Raw genomic sequence first — 7,882 nt, 5'->3', positions numbered from 1 at the left:
GACAGCTACTAGTTAAGTTAGATGTTTGTGGGCAGACCCTCGAGTATGGGGCTCAGGCCCACGTCAGTTCCTTGAGCTAAGGTGGGTCAACACTGGTGAGCAGCCACAATGAATTAATGACATTAATAATGCTCCTGGGCACCACTGGAGATGACTCGTGCCACAAAAGCAACGCCAGCAGTAGCCTCCCAGTGTACATGAAAGCCTCCTGATGCCAACGTCTCGCAAGGAGATGCCTTCATCTTACCACACGTATTCACCAGACCCTTTTTTGGGACGTTGTCCTCTACCCCTAAACACTACCCATGGCTGTAGAGAGGCTCCCAAGGAACAAGAACGTGCACAACTTACCTTCAGGTCCTGGAAGTACCTTTTCATGCTCGCTTGTGCTGTTTCAAACATTCCCCTTTCCAACTCTCTCTTTATGCCCTTGCTAAGGATGGGTTGCATCCTCTTGTAGGCTTGTACTCCACTTTTCCTGGCAGCATCTGTTGGTGAAGCAGTGACTGTCACACTGAGATCCAGACCCAAGATGCTCGTGGGGAGGAGGGGCAGGGGTGTGGGTCGGGAAAGTAAGATGTGGTGCTTTACACTGCTGTACTGGAGGTGGCCCACCTCCAGGACACTTTCCTGCTTAGGCTTGGCTAACTGGCCCAGCAGTCCATTTTCAGAATTAACTAATCAAGTAATGAAGGGATCTTCCTAAAGCAGACATGAGTGACTCCTGGATTCTGGTGTTTTAACTTTTTCATTTTCTGAGTATGCCACCTACTGATGGGAAAGGAAGGCAGTAACGAATTCATGAGCTTATTACTTTACAATGCTAAAGGAGACATGAAGGGTGTCCTTCAAAGACAGACAAACAACAAGGGATTAATTAAAAAAAATAATCCATAGTTTACAAGAAATAGCAAATTAGAGTAAAACAGGCAGCTAATTTTCTGCATTTGAGCATGATGTACTTTGGACTTCAGAATTCTCTCTGAGTTGATCACCAAGTAACGTTTTTGCCCTGTGGATTTCTATCCAACCTTTCAACAAGCAAATTGTTCCAGATGAGGTTCCGGTTCAATATAAGGAAAAATTTCTTCACCGAAAGGGTGTCCAGCACTGGGACAGGCTGCCCAGGGATGTGGTGGAGTCACCATCCTGGGAGATGTTTAAAAAACACGTAGATGTGGCACTTAGGGACACGGATTAGTGGTCGTCTTGGAAGTCCTATGATTCTCTGATTCTATGACTGTAAGCCTGGACTCTTCTTCTGAAACTGTATTGGTGTTATTCTGTAGAAATCAGAAGAAACTTCAGTATAAAATGAAGAAAAGATGAGGTGACTTGTCGTACCTTCCTAGCATGGCAGCAGGTCGTTGTGAATGGATACGGTAAGGGAGTGGTAGATTTCTGCTTTCTTTGGGAGGATGACATTTTCAGTCTCCCTGATCATAGAAACATGGAATCGTTTAGATTGGAAAAGATCTTTAAGATCATCAAGTCCAACCATTAACCCAACAGTGCCAAACCCACCAATCCATGTCCCTGGGTGCCACATCTACACATCTTTCAAATACCTCCAGGGACGGCGACTCAGGTCTTCCCTGAACGTATGCGGAATAATGTGAAATAGTTCTTTAAAAAATAATAAATGAAAAACCTTTGAAGAAAAGTTTGGGTAGCTGATGTTCTCTGTCCCCAGAAATCACTTGGGCCAGAGTCTAAATAGTTCTCTATTAACTTCAAATGCTTGCTACCATCGTTTCCATCATAAAAAAATGTTCTACACCAACAACACAATAACAATAATATCATAAAGATGATCTAAACTACAGTCTGGCATTCATCAGATGACCGGAATGGTTGGTGCCAGTGGACATCACCTCTTGCTCTGACTTAGCATGGAAGATCTCCCTTCCAGCTGAAAATACTCCATTCCATTCCATTCCATTCCTGTGGGTATTTCTCGAGCTAGCTCGACAAAATCAGTGAGCAAAAACCGGCCTTGGGAGAGAGACAGTTATGCTTGTTGGAAGGAAGCCATGGGAGCAAGGAGAGAAACTTTAAGATACAGAGTATCATCTACAGGGCTTGTGGCCTTGTAGATGAAGGGAGTTGCTAAGTCGCTGTGTCTGCGATAGAAAAAGAGCCAAGAGTGGAAAATTACTGAGCACAGTTACAGGCTGACATGTCAGCCCCCTGTAAAGGTATGGTATGAAAGGCTTGCTTCGTTTTAATAAAGTGTCTTTGAGGTGTCTTCGAGTATCTTCGTGCCTTTGATCCGCTCCTGGAGTCCATGCATCATACGCCACACATTCCATTCCCTTCCCTTCCCTTCCATTCCATTCCATTCCATTCCATTCCATTCCATTCCATTCCATTCTATCCCATTCCATTCCCTTCTATTCCAATGTCCAACTGGGAAATTTTATGCCTGGATACAAGAACAGGTGCATGGATTCCACACCCTCCTCAACACCACGGTTGCTGAAGCCAAGGTAGAATGTCTCTTTTATCTCGCTTGCGTACCTCTACAGGACCTTTTAACAGAGCTGATCGCTTCAATAGGTGCTACAAAGACTGCTTTCCCCCACCCTCTCTCCTAGTGCTCATTCTTGCTTGCAAAGCCCCTCATGGGTGTCCTTCCCTCTCCCCTTGCAAGGCAAGAGTACCTCCTGCTGAAGGAGCTTGTCTTTTACCCCAGCCATGGGTATTTCCTCATGGTTTTCTGCAGCTGCTGTGCATGGCATCTTTGAATGGACTTTCAGTTGGGAGCAGGCACCCATCTGGATCCTGTTGAGGTAATAAATTCATCAAGGACAGAGAAAAAGAATCCATCATCTCCCTACCCTGGTGGAGAAGGAAACCAAGGGGAAGCCACAGGAATGCCAGGTGGGACAAAGCACGCAGAGCAGCATGGTTTCCGTGGTCCCAGAAAGGGAAACTTCCTTTAGGTAGTGCAGACTGAGGATGTGGCCTTATTTTTTTTTTTCTTTGAAAGAGCGTAAATGCTGGACACAATGAGTTGTCCCTTTCTAAAGCCTGAAGATAGAAATGTTACCAGGGTCCATCTTGGCTGGAGGAAGCTCTCCTGGTCCTGCAGCAACGACCTGAGCAGGTCTCCTCTAGGACACAGTGGTTGGGGTGATGTTCATATCCTACTTGAAGTCAGTCACAACATGCAATGGGTCCAGGTTTTGGGGTGCTGTGGCATTTCCCTGCTTCCCAAGTCTGCTGGGCGCTGGGCAGTTGGTAGCCACAGGAGACACAATGTTCTTCAGGTTAAGCATGCAACCAGATGAAAATTTGTCTTCATTGTAGCTCTGTTCACTGGTGAGCCACTTCTTTCTCTGTGACTCTCTTTTCTGTCCCCACCTTTCCATTTCCCATTTGCTATGTGAATCTCAAGCTGTGCAAGAGCAGGGGTATCAGGCAGGTGGAGAGTCTTGGTTGGTACCCAGGCAGACCCACAAGTGTAGGGTGCCTATAGGATGAGTGTGTGGGTGCTGCATGTTTCCAGCTAGCAGTGGACCAGCCGGTAAACTGGGGATGTGGGGATCCAGGCAGGGGTGCTGGGGGGACAGAGGGGCCATGCTGGTGCTTGAAGGACCTGCGAATGTGCACATGTCTGTGAAACCTGAGGGTGTCCTCTGTACATGTGCTCAGCTTTGCTGCTGGTTGACCCTGCAAATGGGAAAGCAGCATCATCCCTCTGCCAGGACAGACACCAGGTCCCTGGGCAATGGGCTGGGCTCCATCAGCTGGGCAGGAGCATCCTGGGCTAGGGCTGCTATAGGAGGTGGTGGCCATGCGTCCGGCATCCCTGGACAGGGAGGAGATGTTAAGAGTGACTATCTGGATGCCCTCTGCATCAGTTGTACTTCAAAGGGTGCAGAATTACAGGACTCCCTCCCAGCAATGTTCACAGTGACAGAGGACATGGCGTGAGATCCCCTTGAACTCATCTAATTTTCTGAGTCTTCGTCCTACCATCCTAATAGACCAACACCAAACTGGGGGTGACCTTAAGTGGGTGGTGGGGTGTTATCGTTTACTGGAAACTGAGCTGTTTGCAGATCAGAAGGTGATGGTCCCAAGGGAAGAAAGTATTGCAAGATCCTCCTGAAGGGGAGAGAGGAGCATAGTCAACATTCTTCACTGCTTTGATTTGAGAAGGACATTACCACTACCTCCTCCAGGGTTACAGCAGGGCTTTTATGAAGTTTTATATTTCTGGCTTCTTCACAGGACTCCACAGCTTAATGTTGAAGTGTCCTTCAGGTCAGCTCCAGTGGTGGGTGCATAATTTAATGCACGACAGTGGGAGAAGACAGAGACTTCCTAGAGACATGGAGGCTGGCAGACCAGACTCCGCAGCAGATGTGACATTTACTTTTAAACAGACAATTCCTTGCAACTGGATAAGGCGAGGTGGTGTGGGGTGTTGGTCTCTGCTCCCAGGTCACAAGTGACAGGACAAGGGGAAACGGCCTCAGGTTGCACCAGGGCAGGTTTAGGTTGGAGACTGGGAAACATTTCTTCACCGAAAGGGTGTCCAGCACTGGGACAGGCTACCCAGGGAGGGGGGGGAGGCACCGTCGCTGGAGGGAGTTAAAAGACGTGTAGATGTGGTGCTTGGGGCCATGGGTTAGTGGTGGGGTTGGCAGTGCTGGGTTAATGGTTGGACTTGATGCTCTTGAAGGTCTTTTCCTAACATAAATGATTCCATGATTCTATAATTGTCACAGATTGGATATACCGCTACCCTTACGTGTGCTGCTAATCACAGCGGTCCTAGAGATAACAGACAAATACATCTTTAAACCTGGACTATTAAAAATATAAAAAAGCAAGTATAATTAGCATTAGGATTATATTTACTCTTTTATATCATGCACTTTTTTTTTGTGATTTTGATTGGCATTTTTTCACCTAAAATGCTTCATGTAGGACCTGTGGATATGCCAGCAAAACTACTATGCAGAGAAAATTGTGGAAGAATTTTCAGAGAAAATATAAAAAAGCATCCACATTCTACAGCACCAAACTAGACACTGGATGCAGCACACCCTCGGCTGAAAGCACAAGTTTTGAGACAATGGTGTCAGTTTAATTTTCCAAGAGTTCAAAGAGTTTCTTGCATTTAATCGGACTAAAGTTTCTCTAAGAAAACCAAGTCCAACAACTGAAATACAAGTGCTGAGAGACTTAAACCTTTTCCTTGGAAAGAAATCTTCCCCAAAGTTTCTGTCAATAAATACAGCTAAAATTAGAGAGTGTGTTATTTAGATACTAAAGTCATTCAAATATCAGCTCTGTAGGAAGAAGAAGCATGACCACAAAAGAAGTCCATTGCAAAAGAAATTGAAATTTATGTCAGTTTATACAACCTTCAGATTTGTAGAGTTGTCAGAAACTGGCACAGCAGAAATGAAACTGCAGCAGAATCTGAGGGTGGATAAAACCCTCCTCCCAGGAGGGTGGCCAGCTCACTCATGTGAATCTTCACCTGCTTCCTTTTCACACTTTTTAACTATCCGTTCAAAAAACAATTGACCTTCCTCTCTAGGTTGCCCTCAGGTTGTGTTCTCAAGATCTTGCATAAATGTGAAAGATAGAAAGAAAAATTTCAGACCTTACGCCCCGCCTGGCTCTGAGGGCTGGAGACCAGGTTAAACCTCATTGAACTGGCAGCTTCTAGGAGGAACCACCAGACCACCAGCCGAGCCACCGTGCCTATTTTTTTCCCCTGAGACAATGCACTTTTTCCAGCATCTCCCACTGTTTCATCCCTGATGCTCCTGGGGACCAGCAGTGACATCCATGCTTTTGCTGAAGCCTTCCTCCCATGTTCTTCAACCTGTTTGCTCGGACATGGCTGCAACGCCAGGTTTGTTAGCTGGCATTGGACATGACTCCAGCATCTTACCTTGCATGACCTGAGCTCAGTAAGATGCATGAGCTGCAGCATACCCGTGTGCCAGCCGATGGCTGTAGAAGCCAAAGCACATCTGCCCATTAATGGGTTGTCATGGTCCATCAAGATCAACCCCAGAGACATCATTGCTGGTGCCCCTCATCCTGTCCTGCACACCAGCAATCCTGGCCATGCCACCAGACACCCAGGCCATGATGCTTGTGAAGCTGTGGGGAGATGACACACACAGAAACCATGGCAGCAGTGAGTGGGAGAGAGTCAAACCAAGCAGTGTCACAAGATCTGGGGATGTGTCACTCCCATAAAATCTTGCACTCTCTTCCTACATAACCCTGCAGGGCAGGGAGGCTGCGTGGCACTGGGAACTGCTCTGAACAACCAACTGAGCAAGCTGACAATGTATCTCTCTGAAAGCATTGTCAACTTGCTGTCCAACTGTCCTGGCCATCCTGAGAAATCCTGCCACTCCTCTTGAGAAACCCATGTTCCCTTCCCCATCTCTTGGCGATGTCAGCAGGGCTCAGACTGGTACCGTTCAGGTTGGCCTAGCAGGGACGGTTTTCAGGAGAGGAGGGTCAGGAGCACGGGCATCACCCCACTGGATCCTGAGGAATATCTACTGCAGGTTTTGGCAGCATGGGACAGCTGTGGTCCCACCTGGGAGAGGACACAACCCATCTGCCCATGCATGGCTTCCCTTACACCAACACAAGCCATGCTGGGGTGGACCTGGCAGGCAGCCTCTTCCTCCCAAAACCTGCCTGTGTGCCTCGGGGGGGGCGATGGCCTGAGCTCAAGGACACAGCTGGCACCAGCCCCAGGCTGTGCAATGGGCTCTGGTCTCCATGCCCAGCCCTGACCCCCGCAGTAGGGCTGTACAGGGACACCAAGCCCCTTCCCCAGTCCCCTGGGCTGGGCACCTGTCCCATTAAGAAGGGAGGTTTCCTTGAACCCCTTATATTTGATCAGCCTGGCAGTTTCCCAAGGAAAACGAGACCCTTGTGCCCCCCCCCAGCCTGCCCACCACCTGCACTTTGAGAGCCCGGGGTGTTGGGGGGTGATTCAACCAGCCTATTCAGGGACACACACCCCGACAGCATCCCTGCGTCAAATCCCTTATAACAACCACTCAGATCTCTGGAGATCTATACAAAATGAACTTCAGCTGAAGAGTTTTGTTATACAAAGTGCAAGTTTGTGACAGAACAAGGTTCAAAGATTGTCAGTGATAATACACTGACTGCAAAGCAAGCTCAGAACAACACACCCAGTAACAGCTGGCCTGAGTTAGTCACAGAATAAAGCTCTTACCCAGTAGGTGTCCCTGTGGGGGAGAAGACAGGTTCAGCGCATGGACCGATCCAAGTTACGATGGAGTCTTCCCTAACTTCTCCCCTTATTTGTCCACTTTTTATACTTCAGAGTGTAATGCATATTCATTCATCATGCACAGGATTGTTTACAAGTTTCTCACATCTAAAGCAAATCAGTACACCTCCTCAGAGAGCACTGCTGAAGGATTTGCTGACTACACATGCTCCTCAAGCCAGGGTTTGCCCTGTTTCTGGGGGGTTGTTTGAGTTGGATGTCACAATCTCCCACTAGCACAATTATCTTTGTTCTATTTTCAGTTTTCTGTGGATGTCACTGCACTGCAACACCTTGTCAGTCTGTCTCCTCTTATAACCAGAACTTTCCTCACTTGAAGGCTTCTTTCTGTGTAATTTAGGGAATGGTGTTCTGGTGTTCTTTTCATTCTGGTTCTTTGTTTCCCACCTCCCCAAGGCTGGCTCCCTCGATCAGAAGCCCTTCCATTCAGAACACCTTTAGAGAGTGGGTCAGCTTGACCTAACTTTATGCACAGACTTGTGTATAGTTGAACACTAAATCAGAATTTGGTAGTTCAGGAGGTTAGACCACAATCCCCCCTCTTGGGACTTATTTCGGACCAGG

The sequence above is a fragment of the Falco biarmicus genome, chromosome 6 (genome assembly GCF_023638135.1).
Source record: "Falco biarmicus isolate bFalBia1 chromosome 6, bFalBia1.pri, whole genome shotgun sequence".
Classification (NCBI taxonomy): domain Eukaryota; kingdom Metazoa; phylum Chordata; class Aves; order Falconiformes; family Falconidae; genus Falco; species Falco biarmicus.
The sequence above is the reverse complement of the archived record's forward strand: the minus strand, read 5'-3'. Positions refer to the sequence as shown.